Source organism: Podarcis filfolensis (assembly GCF_964270895.1).
Source record: "Podarcis filfolensis genome assembly, chromosome: 3".
NCBI lineage: Eukaryota > Metazoa > Chordata > Lepidosauria > Squamata > Lacertidae > Podarcis > Podarcis filfolensis.
Window position 1 is genome coordinate 91,230,764 of NC_139606.1, and position 12,599 is coordinate 91,243,362.

Sequence of the window (12,599 nt, forward strand, 5' to 3'; positions counted from 1 at the left end):
TTGATGGTGCAATGGGGAGTCACAAAGAGTGGTTCTGTCACTCTTGAGAACCTGTCTGCTTTGTAAAGAGCATTGTCGATGACTCATTATTTACTAAGCATATGTGTATCCTGCCTTCCCTCCAAGGCAATTATTCCATTTTATTCTCACAACAACCCTGTGAGGTAGGTTAGGCTGAAAAGTGGAAGAACTGACTCAGAGTCTCATGGATGAGCATAAGATTTTGAAACCCAGGTCACCCTGGTCCAAACACAACATTCTACCAACTACATATTCAGGGATTGTTCAGTCTTTTAATGTTGAGCTAAAAGGCTTTTCCCAGATCCTGATTGACAGGACATACACTTAACTCAGAATCAAGGTTCCAGTCTTACAGGTTTTAAGCCTTAAACTATTCCCTACTTTGAAGTGTCTTCTGCATTCCTCCTTAGTTGCTGCCCACTTACGATACGTAAGTGTTCTAGGTGAGCCAATACCATGCAGATGTAGGTGAGGTTTCAGTATCCTGGGAATTACTCCCAGTTACTAGAAATTCAACTTGGCATTACAAATAATGAGTTTACAAACCAGTCCTCATCCCATTTGTAAAACAAATGTTTGCTTTATTTTACTTCAGGCTCTTCAGCTATCATCTTGGTCACCACATCATTAGCTCTGTTTTGCAAACTTCAGATGATTACAAATGGTGTCAAGCTCTGTTCCAGGAAGCATATTACAAGGCCATGTGATGCTTGCCCTCTCATTTCCTACACATTTTTGTATTCATAGACTTGGTTGGCAGCTCTTAGAAATAACCACTAGACTCATTGCAGCCTGTATGTTCATTTTTAGGCTGAGGATGTTGGTGAGTTTTCCAAATGCTCAGATGCTAATTAGGAAAATTAGAATCTAGTCCTTATTGAGAGTTTCAGTAATTCAGCAGAATACTTCTCTGTGAGCTATAATTAAATTCAGGAACCTCTGTCAAGGGAGAGCAAAAACAAAGAGGGGTGGATACTTATTTTGTCAATTGTTTTCTTCTCCAAGTCTGCTGTACATTGGATTTGCCAATTCTTCCTGCTCTGGCACACAGTCAACCAAAACAAAAAGCAAGCTAACACTACTGGAAAGAAACAGCCTGGATGAGGCCTAGCTGGTAGAGCAGTGTAAATTTGTCAAAATACTCTACAATAAAAATATTATTTTTCTGTTGCCTGAGTTTGAATATATTATATCAGAGACTGCAATGCTGTGTCTGAGTCTGGGACTGTTATGCTGAGTTTATGGAGAAGGAAGTAGGCTGTATGCAAGACCCTTCCAAACCCTGGATCCAGAAAGTGTTAAAATATAAGCCAGAGTGTTTGTTGTGGGGGAGGAAGGGAAAAGAGAATGTTAGCCACTTTGAGACTCCTTAGGGTAGTGATAAAGCAGGATATCAAATCCAAACTCCTCTTCTTCTTCTCTTCCGTGTTGAGGTACAGCCATTAAGAGAGGCAAAGGAAAGGAGCTCTGTGTGAGATGACAAATGGATGGGTCCCTTCCCCCAGTCAGCTCGCAAAGCCCTCAGTTAGTTAGAAGGACAAAGCCAGAGTTTAGAGTTGAAAGTTGGAGTGGTATCACCTAGAAGGAAAGCAGCAAGCTAGAGAGAGAGTCAGAACAATATTTGAGAGCAGTGTTTGATTTCTGTTTGAATCCAAGGCTGCAGCTAGAGACAAGCAAGACCCTTGGGTGTTAATGCGGTGAACCCCTCCACTGTAGGCTCAAGTTGTATATATTTGTAAATAAACCATATATCATAAAGACACCACAGTCTCTGCTGGGCCACATTCCAAAAGGAAACATGAGTCCTAGGAACCCCTGGAATCTTGCACTGCTTAGAGATTGCCATGGCAGGCAATAGTATCTTTGTGTCTGAGGCTAGTAAATTACCACAAACTACTATGAGAGAAGGTAGAGAAGGGAAGAGGTTTGTGCAACATCAGTTCTTGTGATTGGCAGACAATATGAACCCTCCAGTGTGCCTGGACTGGCTGTAAATATCAGGTGCCTGACTATTATTTTGGCCAGTCAGCAGAGCCAGACTTTCAGAGTCTGCTTTCAGGGTGTGAGTGTAATAATCTCTCTTCTCAGAAACCCTGAGCTAAAAAACAAAACCAAAAGCGAAACATCCTCCACATTTATATTTCACTGCTGAGATTTTTTTAAAAATACTAAACAGTTTATAAATGCTGTGGGAGAAAAATAATACTATTTGTATATTGTTGGTAGTGACTCATTGGCATGTTATCCTTGCTAATCTTCACAAAAATTATGTGAAATGCAGAACCATTACTATTGCTACTATGATTTTACAGGCAAGATAAGGTGAGTCAGGGTGAGATAATATGACTTGCCCAAGGACACCCAGAAGTTTCCTCAATATAGGAAAGAAGCCACAAGTAAAAGCATCTAAAGCAGGAGTTCAGAAGCTCAGGCCCACAAGCTGAATGTGGCCCCCACAAGCCCTTCTAGTCCATAGGACTCTTCCAGGGCTGTGCCCCCTTCCTAGACCACATACGACCACATCCCTCACTGGCCTTGTTTTCGAACCACCCTCATGTGCTTGACTGGAATCTATCCTTGATAATGTCTCTTACTTGCCTTTTGGGAGGGTTTGAATATAGTCTACTCTGTACAAAGGTAAGAGTCATAGCTTTTGCTCTACCCACTTTTTCAACTGTCCCACCACTGGCACATAGCCTCTGAACAAAAAGAATGCCGCCTTTGAGCAGAATAAGGTTCCTTACCCCAGATCTAAAAGGTGGAGATCAAAATAGGACTCCATCCAATGGAGCAGATTGCTGAGAGGTTGAGATTTAAGTAGCTCAAATGGTATCTGAACCCAACATATCCACTGAACGAAACCGCATACAGAGTTTTGTAGTCCAGCCCCATGTCAGTGCCCAGCACAGAGGAGCAAATGCTGGAACCCATTCAGGGTTAGTGCCATCATTTCTTTTAATTTGTTTAAATTAGTTCCCCCCCCCCAAGCTGGACACTTACCATCCATACGGTAATAAAGACGGTGATATTGCAGCTGTTTTAGCTCAGCAGTTCCAGGGTAAGCTGCTGCCCGACTCTGTCCCTACCTTAGTAAGCCAAACTGCCAGACTCTCACTAGAGAGGCACTGAGAAAAGTGGTAGCAGACACAGGTATCCTGCTTTTCAAGGTAAGCCACCAGGATAGTGCTGGAACCTGGAACCAGCCCTGTTCACAGCAATAAAACTACATTGCAATGCAAAATGTTAACTATGTATCCAGTCTATAGATCATTTTGCCATTCAATCCTTGAACTACTACTACTTGTGTATATGTTAACTTCATATAAAGAATGTCTCAGGCCTATGTCCATTGATGAGGTTAGACCAGAGGTGTCGACTCCTAGGGGCTGAACCCCTTTGAGCCCCCCCCAATATTTGTTAGCAGAGGGGCTGGGCCCCCTCAATGTTTGTCTGGGTGCAATGCCCAAGCACGATACTGTTGTGCATGATGTTGAGGCTTTGCACGATTGCACGAGCCAGGAATGTGGTGGCTCCTCCTCTTGCTGCCTTGGAAGGGAAGCACCCCATGGCCCATGGCAGGGGCAGGAGGAGTTGCTGGTTATGGAAGCCAAGCATCAGACATCTGAGTGTCACACACAATATCTGGGTGTGATGTTGTGCACGATGTCAGCCCCTCCACCCCAACATTTTTCTAGAGTCAGCACTCCTCGGTTAGACTAGTTCAGTAGTAGAGCAGATACCTTCAAGGAATCACCAACGTGGTGCCCTTAGGCACCAGTGTGTCTGCCACTACCTCCCATGGCACCTGCAAAAGGCCTCAGTAAATATCCTTTCAAAAATCCACAATGTATGTAAGGATGTTTGCTCTTCCAGCTCTGTTTCTGTTTGCACTGACTGGGTCTCTCCTACACTGAACACCTGCCTTAAACATTTCATGTGATTCCAGTACTGAACACCCACTCACCTTCTGAATAATGGAGAGGTGCAAAGAGCTTCTCTCTGTTAGTGAGTGTAGTAATGGCTGATGTAGGTTCTTTCACCCACACTGATGCATACATGTACCATTTTGTGGGCCTGTCCCTTTCTACTCTTTTAGATCTGACAGCCTTTTGTGCTATGCTACACCTTTACAGCAGCCATTTTGTGCTATTCTGTGCCCATGTGGCAGCCATTTTGTTCTATGCCATGCTCCATGGCAGCCATTTTGTGGCCCACACAAAAAGATGGTTGACCCCTGTCTTATTGGCAGAAGGTCCCAGGTTTAATTCTTGGCATCTCCTATTTAAAATAAAAGGATTAGGTAACAGGTGATTTGAAATAGCTCTGCTCAAGGCTGGAGAACCATTGCATGTCATAATTGACCATTCTGAGGTAGATGGACCAATAGTTTGACCTGGGATAAGGCAAGAGTGCTGTTTTACATCAAGACAGTGGTGGTCAGTGTATTGCAGTACCTGGAGTGTTGTTTTGAGGTGTGAGAGACCCACATTCAAATATCTACTTAGCTCTGTGGTCCTGAGCAAGTTTCATTTTCCTCAATTTCAGCTGGCTTACAGGGCTGTTGTGGAGATAAATGATGTGGAATTTCTAAAGCACATTGAAGAGTTATCCAGAAATGGTTAATAAAAAAGGCTGAGAAACTGATTCCTGACTGGAAAAGATTCAGTTGACTTGCAATAATATTGATGTAAAAGCCATATATCCTTCCATCCTTCTATCTGCAGTAGTGTAACACAATGTTCCTGCACACTTTAATGTCAGAGAGCAGAAGCCTATCAACACACTTGATTTAATTACATTTTTGTCACCTAGCATGATGTCATAGCAGCTTAAGATGGAAAAATGTATTCTCAGGTAATACAGCTTTAAAGAATTAATCTAAGAATGCACATTATAATGCATGGGCTACTGCAACCCTTCGGTGAAAGGTGCTACTGAACACTTGTAAGGACAAGGAGTCCACAAACAGTGCTCAGGATGGGGATCATTTATGTCATGCTGGACTGTGGAGATGCTTGGAGCACGTCCGAAATGTGGTGTGATGACAGGAATGTCCCAGCTTCCCAACTCCAAGATTAGGAGGACTAGCCTGTGCAGTGCTGTGCTGTGGAGGTGTTCCAAGTGCCTCAGAGGTGGAGGAGCATGTCAGAGATGAGCTCCAGCCCTCCTTCAGAGATAGAAAGGGAGGTAGACAACTGTAAGTAACCTTAGAGATGCCCTGTCTATTCCACCATTACTAAACCAAATAAAATTTATAGTGTTTACATGTAGAAATATTTCGAAGGTACGCAATATCCAGCCACTTTTGATTGATGGGGTCTGTGTGGAGAGGGTAACAACGTTCAGATTTTTGGGCATTGAATTACAAGAGGATCTGTCCTGGAGTGTCAACACAAGGGGGCTTGTGAAGAAGGCGCAGCAGAGACTGTACTTTTTGAGAATTCTAAGGAAAAACCATCTTCCGCAGAAACTGCTGCTTGCCTTCTATCACTGTGCCATTGAGAGCGTGCTCACTTATGGCTTATGTGTGTGGTACGGAAGCTGTACTACCCAGGACAGGATGGGTTTGTGCAGAGTTGTTAAGGCAGCAGAGAGCATTGTTGGCTGCCCACTTTCCACCTTAGAGCAGATTTATGCCACAAGGTGCCATAGGAAGGCACTGGACATAGTAAAAGATCCATCGCATCCTGGTCACTGTCTCTTCGAGCTCCTGCCGTCGGGACGGAGATACAGGACGATGAAGACAAGAACGAGCCGTCTTAAGAACAGCTTCTTCTCCAGAGCGATCTCGGCCCTGAATGGGAAGCCTGGACTTTGAAAGTCATCTAATCTTCCTTGCTGTACTATACTGTATTGTTTTAATTAGTGTTTTTATGGAGCAGTCAAGTAATTTTGTTGTCCCTGAGAGGGGGCAATGACAATAAAGATATTATTATTATTATTATTATTATTATTATTATTATTATTAAGATAACGTCTCATGACTCATCTAAACAGGTAGTCCTGTTAGTCTGTTGCAGCAAAACAAAACAAAATTCTGTAGTCCTTATAGAGTTTGGTTATAATCCTAACTTTCCCAGGAGAAATCCCTGTTGGACTTAATAGGACTTGCCTCTGAGTAGACATGTCTAGGATTGTGCAACTGCAGTTTTAAGCTGCAGTAAACACACAAGAGTGTAGTTACAAGGGCATAAACTCTATTAAACTACGAGAGACTTGCTTCTGAGTAAATATGTAGAGGATTGTATTGTTATTCATTTATTACAGTAAAAGCATTTTTGCATCTGAGGAAGTGGTCTGTAGACCAGAAGAGTTTATGACATAATAAATTTTATCTCTAAACACACCAATCATTTCTTCTTTGAAATTGATCATAAATGCATTCATTGAAAAGGTGTGCAAGTTGATGACTGTAAAAAATAAATAAATTGGGGGGGGGGGGAGCTTGAATTAACATCTTTGCACTTGAGGCTAATGGTTTAAATGCACCAAAATAAAAGAGAGCTGCAGCTTCTTGAAGGCCCTCTGCACAGACAAGCCTAATTACAGTTGTGTCAGCCAGAGCTGTTTGTTAGCCTTTTTCCTTTTGCATTCCACATTCCTCGGTAGGTTTTTATTAGTGATGATGGAAACCCACTTTTTAAAAACAGTATGCCTTCCATCCTGATCTACTTAGAAAGCCCACTGATTTCAGCGAAATTTGATTATGCTTAGGAGGAGAACGGCGGTCTTAGACTTGCTTGCTGCAGTCCCTGCTCTGCTTTTATGCTCATAGTAAAGCTGTAGTAAAGAGTGAGATTTAAAAATAGAACGATTCCTGTGGGAGGACATCCCACTACAGCTCTCAGGCTGCCTGTGAGTGGAGCTCCTTTCCTCCTATTGTCAAGCAACGTGATTTTCCTTTGCAGCCATCGAGGGGGTGCCTCTAGTCGAGATCCCCCTTCCGCAGGCAGACTTCTCTCCCAGTCTGCAGGCCCCTCGTTTCCTCCCCTTGGCTGACCTCTGCAGCGAAGCTGTCAAAAGCTCCTAGAGGCGTCTTTCCCGACTGCCTGGCAGCCAGTCATTCAGGAGAAAACCTGCCCCATATTAGAGTTCAGCGAGCCCATGACGTCACCCCCGAGGGCCTAGTTGCCATATATGGCTATCAGCTTGGGCGGAGCTTCCCGTTTCATGGCTGCTCCGGGCCTACGGCTGCTGCTCCCGCGCAGGCGCCTTGTTAGCTCTGCAGCGAGCTGACGCTTTGCCACACAGCGGGGAGAGGCCATGGCTGACAGACTCGCGGCCAGGCGAGCGTTCACTTGAGTTTTGCCCTTGAAACTCAGGCTGTACAGTGTGAGGTTGCATACGGCCTGCAACCTGAACGCTGTTATTAGGTTTCCCAGCAAAGGGCAAGAAGCTGGCTCGTTTTGCAGGAGCGGGAAAGGACCCATCACCAAAAGATTTCACCTCCATTTCTAGCAGAGAAATCTTCCCAGGGTGGAAGTTGCTTCTTCTGCGGCGATGCGGCCTCTTTCCTTTGAGCTATTAATAATTGAGAAAAGGAGTTTCCTTTTGTGCACTGGCCTCCAGAAGTCAAGTCAGCCAGCGCAGCCTCAGAGACAGATCTGTCACCACCAGAAATAGTGACAGCTGCCTGTTCCAGATGTGCGGGGCTGATTGCAATACAATGTATTTAAGCGCCGCAGGGGAAAATAAATAAACCCACGTGATGGTAGAATAAACATGAACAACGAGTTCAAATGCAAAAACAGGCTAGGATAGTGCAATCTGATCCTATGCATGTTTAGTTCAGTGAGGATTATTTCCTATGCAGTTAGTTGTGCCTAACCCCACATAGAACCTGGTGGTTACACACCTACCTATGGGTCTTTCCTCCAAATCAAGGAAGAATTAAAAATTTCAAATATTTTTTTCAGATGTGTGCAGATCTGTTTAACCAGTAACTGTTTTTCCTATGATTCATACATGTGTTCTTTTCTGAACCAGTGGCAGTGAGTTCCACGTATTAATTTCTTCCATCTAGTTTCTTTTAAACCTGATCTGTTTTTTTCATTGTGTAACCTCTATTTTTGTCAAGATCACTGGGTGATCTACAATATTTATATTAAAACAATCAAAACAGTCATAAAATAATTACACCAATCACAACATCTGCATTCCTACAGCAAATGAAAGGTGAGATCCAATGTAGCGCAAGCAAGCATATGTACACGCAATAGTGGTTTACTCTCCAGCTCTGCAACATCCCATGACTCCTAAATCTGTTCCAGAGGGTTGGGAGACATTCTCAAGCAAATTTGGGGTGTGTGAGGGGGCTGAAGGGGGATAAAAGAAATTGGAGGTACTGTCATGCAGCTGAATTTCTGTTGAGTGAGTGGACCTCATTGCATGTCATCCAGAACACTTCAATTTTAATTGGTCTAACCAAACAACTGCACTCAATTCCCCCCCCCCCCCGGCAAGGCCTGTTTGAAAAGGCAAGTCAGTGATGAAAACCCACTAGTGAAGGTGCCATATGTATCTTCAAGTGAAAGGACAAGAGACAATAAATGTGTCTGCAGCAGGTTGGAGCTGAAGCAGATTGATATAGGCAGAGGTTTTCCTGCATGTGTTTAGGTTCTAGTTCATTATGGAGTTTTATAGGCTAATCTCAACACCCTGAATTAGACTGGGTGGCATATTAGCAATTAGTGGAGGTCCCATGAGCCTGAGCTTTCTCATCACTGGACTAGGGGGGAAGTTGCAAAGTCTTCTAAGTCCACGGAATACAATCCTTTCCTTCTGATCCATGTAGGTACAATATGGTTGCCATACGTCCAGAATTTCCCGGACATAGCCAGTATTTAAGGACATATATAAAAAATGGAAGGAAGGGGAAATCATGAAGGAAGAGTATACACAAGTAGCCAACAGTTGCAGGGGGAAGGTCAGGCAGGCCAAAGCTCAGAATTAGCTCAGGTTAAAAATAATTTAACAGTTTCCTCAGCTATGTTCAAAGTAAGATGAAGAATAAGCAAGTACAGCACAGTCGTACCTTGGATCCCGAATGCCCTGGAACTTGGACGTTTTGGCTTCTGAATGCCACAAACCTGGAAATGATTGTTCTGGTTTGTGAACGTTCGTTTGGAACCTGAACATCTGACGGGGCTTTCACGGCTTCTGATTGGCTGCAGGAGCTTTCTGCAGCCAATCAGAAGCCATGATTTGGTTGTCGAACATTTTGGAAGTCGTTTTGGAAGTCAGCTTCCAAGGTACGACTGTAGTAGGTCCTCTGTGGGGAGAAGACTGAGAAATGCTGATGGGTGACAGAGAGAAGGTAGAGAACTGTTTATCACCTACTTTGCCTCTCTCTCTCACCCAAATGGAAAGCAGTGGCCAACCTGGTGAGAACAGAATAAACGATGCAAGGAGGTACTTGAAGCCCAAGCTATTAAAAGAGGTGGAAGACGTAGCTACTTTAAATGAATTCAAATCTCTAGGCCTAAGGCCTGATGAGTTGTGCCCTTGGGTACTAAATGAGATTGCTGATGTAATATCAGAGCCTCTGTATAAATTTGAGAATTACTGGAGACCAGGTGAGGTCCCTGCAAACTGGAGGTGAATGAATATTGTTCCCTTCTTCAAAAAAGGGAAAGAAGACGACCCAGGGAGCTACCAACAGCTTGACGTCAGCACCAGGAAATGTTTTAGAACAGATAATTAAATGGTTGGTCTGTGAGCACTTAGAAAATAATGCTGTGATTACTAAGACCCAGCATGTGTTTCTCAGAAACAACTAATGCCAGATGAATCTCATTTCATATATTTTTTTTATAGTGTTACAAGCTTGGTGGATCAGGGGAATGCTGTGGACGTAGTGTGTCTTGATTTCAGCAAGACGTTTAACCAAGTCCCCATGATATTCTTGCCGAGAAGCTGGTAGCATGTGAGCTGGATGAGGTAACTGTTAGATGGATTTGTAGCTGGTTGACTGATCAGACCCAAAGAGTGCACCCTAATAGTTTATTGTCTTCCTAGAAATAAAGGACAAGTAGCATCCATTTCTGGGCACCACAATCTGAGAAACCTTATGATGAACAGCTGAGGGAGCTGGGTTTGTTTAGCTTCAAATATCTAAAGGGCTGTTACATGGAAGATGGAGCAAACTTGTTTTCTGCTGCTCTGGAGGCTAGGATTTGAACCAATGGCTTCAACTCACAAGAAAGGAGATTCCAACTAAACATCAGGAAGAACTTTATGACAGTGGGAGCTGTTCAACAGTGGAACAGACTCCTCAGAAGGTGATGGACTTTCCTTCATTAAGGTTTTTAAGCAGAGTTTGGATGGCCATCTGTCATGGATGCTTTAGTTGAGATCCTTGCATTGCAGCGCATTGGACTAGATATCACTCAGGGTCTCTTCCAAATCAACAAATCTGATTCTATGCTATTTGCTTCCTCAGTGTTTCGTGAGTACCAGCTCTATATACTGTAAGAGACAGCAGCTCAGCAATGAAGTCCTGGCCTGCCAAGGACTAACATCTGCCTCCTTTGGCAGCCATTTCCAGGCCAGGAGATTCAATTCTAGAGTGGCAGTTTGAATATCTGAGCACTGGGGCGGCAGTGGGGGGGGGAGCATGCTAACATAATTACTCCCCCAGCACCCCCTACATCTGCCAGCAGAGCCAAAAGCTGTGATAAAGATCAGCAGCCGCCTTTTTGTGATTATATACACAGGGTGCTATTAAACTAAGTTTTACTCAGAGTAAACCCTTTTAAATTAATGAACATGTCTAAGTTAGGTCATTAATTTCAGTGGTTCTACTCTGAATAAAACATTGTTGAATACCACCCATTGTAACTCTTGTCTATTTTACTGTATTTTAAATATATTGGAAGCCACCAGAGGACTCTGGCTAGTAGGTGGGTCTAATAGTCCTAAATAAACTTGGGGTGGAGTAGAGCGGTTTAGAATCAACTGAACTGATCCCAAAGGTATTAATAAATAATGTATTTTGTCAGGCATCTGAAAGCAGAGTGTTGAGGCCCATTTGGCACTTACTGGGGAGGGAACTGGATAAAGTTGGTGCAACAACTGAAGAGGTCTTGCTCCTAGATATCACTGCCAAGCTTCAGTTGGCGGGGAGGGGGCACATGGAGCAGGACTGTCAGTGTTGAATGGATAACATGTGGCGGTAAACATGGGCAGAGGAGGTCCTTAAGATATCCAGGTCCCAAGGCATGCAGGGTACTAAGGGTAAGAACAAGCACATTGGATTGTGTTTAGAAGCTAGCATTGTATTAAACATTGTTCATGAAGCCATAGTCTCATAAGACAGTCAGATGGGCTGAGAGGGGAGAATAAATGTTTATGGATTGAAATGGGAGGTTTTTTGTTTTGTTTGCACATTTATTGTCATAATTAGGTTTTAGATTCAATTAAATATTTCATCATCAATTTTTTTAACTGAACTTTCTGAGGAGTGGGGGGCAATAAAACACATACCAACTGATTTTACAGCCAACATGATAGCATCCCGTGGAAGTAACTTTAACGTCAACATTTGCACCAGTGAAAATGCCTAGAAGGTAGACCTTAGCCCGTTATGAAATCCTAAATCATCCCTCAGAATATGAAAATAGCAGAAGGAGCTCCTGAGCATATGCATCTTGTCACACTGGAGACCCCCAATAGCTTTTACATTTTTGAGGTTAGGAACCAGGGATTCCAGTTCACAGGTCTACCTCCCACATATACTTGCACAATGCTGCCTTTATTTAAAATTGAATTATCATCTCCAAGGTCTCAAACTCAAACTATAACTGCTTTACCACCCTTCTTGCTAGACCATATAATTAGATCTCTATTATCAAAACCATCCTTCACGCTATGCTGGATAGTGACAACCTCAGTTTCTCTGTAGAGTAAAAGCAGATCAAGTTATACAGTCCTTATCCAAAGCTACGTTTTCATGATTCCCATTTGAGTGGACATTGACACGTTGGGATGGATTCGAAATGCTGTTTTCTTGGCATTAGAATGTGAATCTCTTATACAATGCATGGTGACTATGTGCATCCTTAGACTGGCTGGAGAGAAGTGCGTTTTGAGTTAGTAGTGCAACAGGGCCTTTTCCTTGCATTGAATCAACACTGCCTTCATTGTTTTGAGGTTGGCTTTCAACTACAGCGTGAGCCATACATGAAACATCCAGCCACACCTCGACATAAGCACTCATTATGGAGGTCCACTCGGGGTTGCTGCCATATCTTCAGGCTGTTCCCACTCCCCTTTCAAAAAGATCTGTTCAGATTTGCGCCATACTTGTTTTACAAGCTGAAGACCCAAGCGCTGTGTGTGTGTGTGTGTGTGTGTGTGTGTGTGTGTGCGCGCGCGCGCGCCTGCAGCTGGGAGAGCGAGAGAGCTCTTGCACATATTTATGTTCTGCATCTTTGTAGAAAAGGGATGGCTTTAAAGGAGCCTGGTGGTGTTGCTGGAGTCTTGTGTAATTCAAGTCTTAATTTCCCCTGCCTTAGTTCCTCCCTCCCTTCCTCGCCGCTTGCACAAGTCTTTTCAGGAAAGGCCGGGAGTGAGGCGGT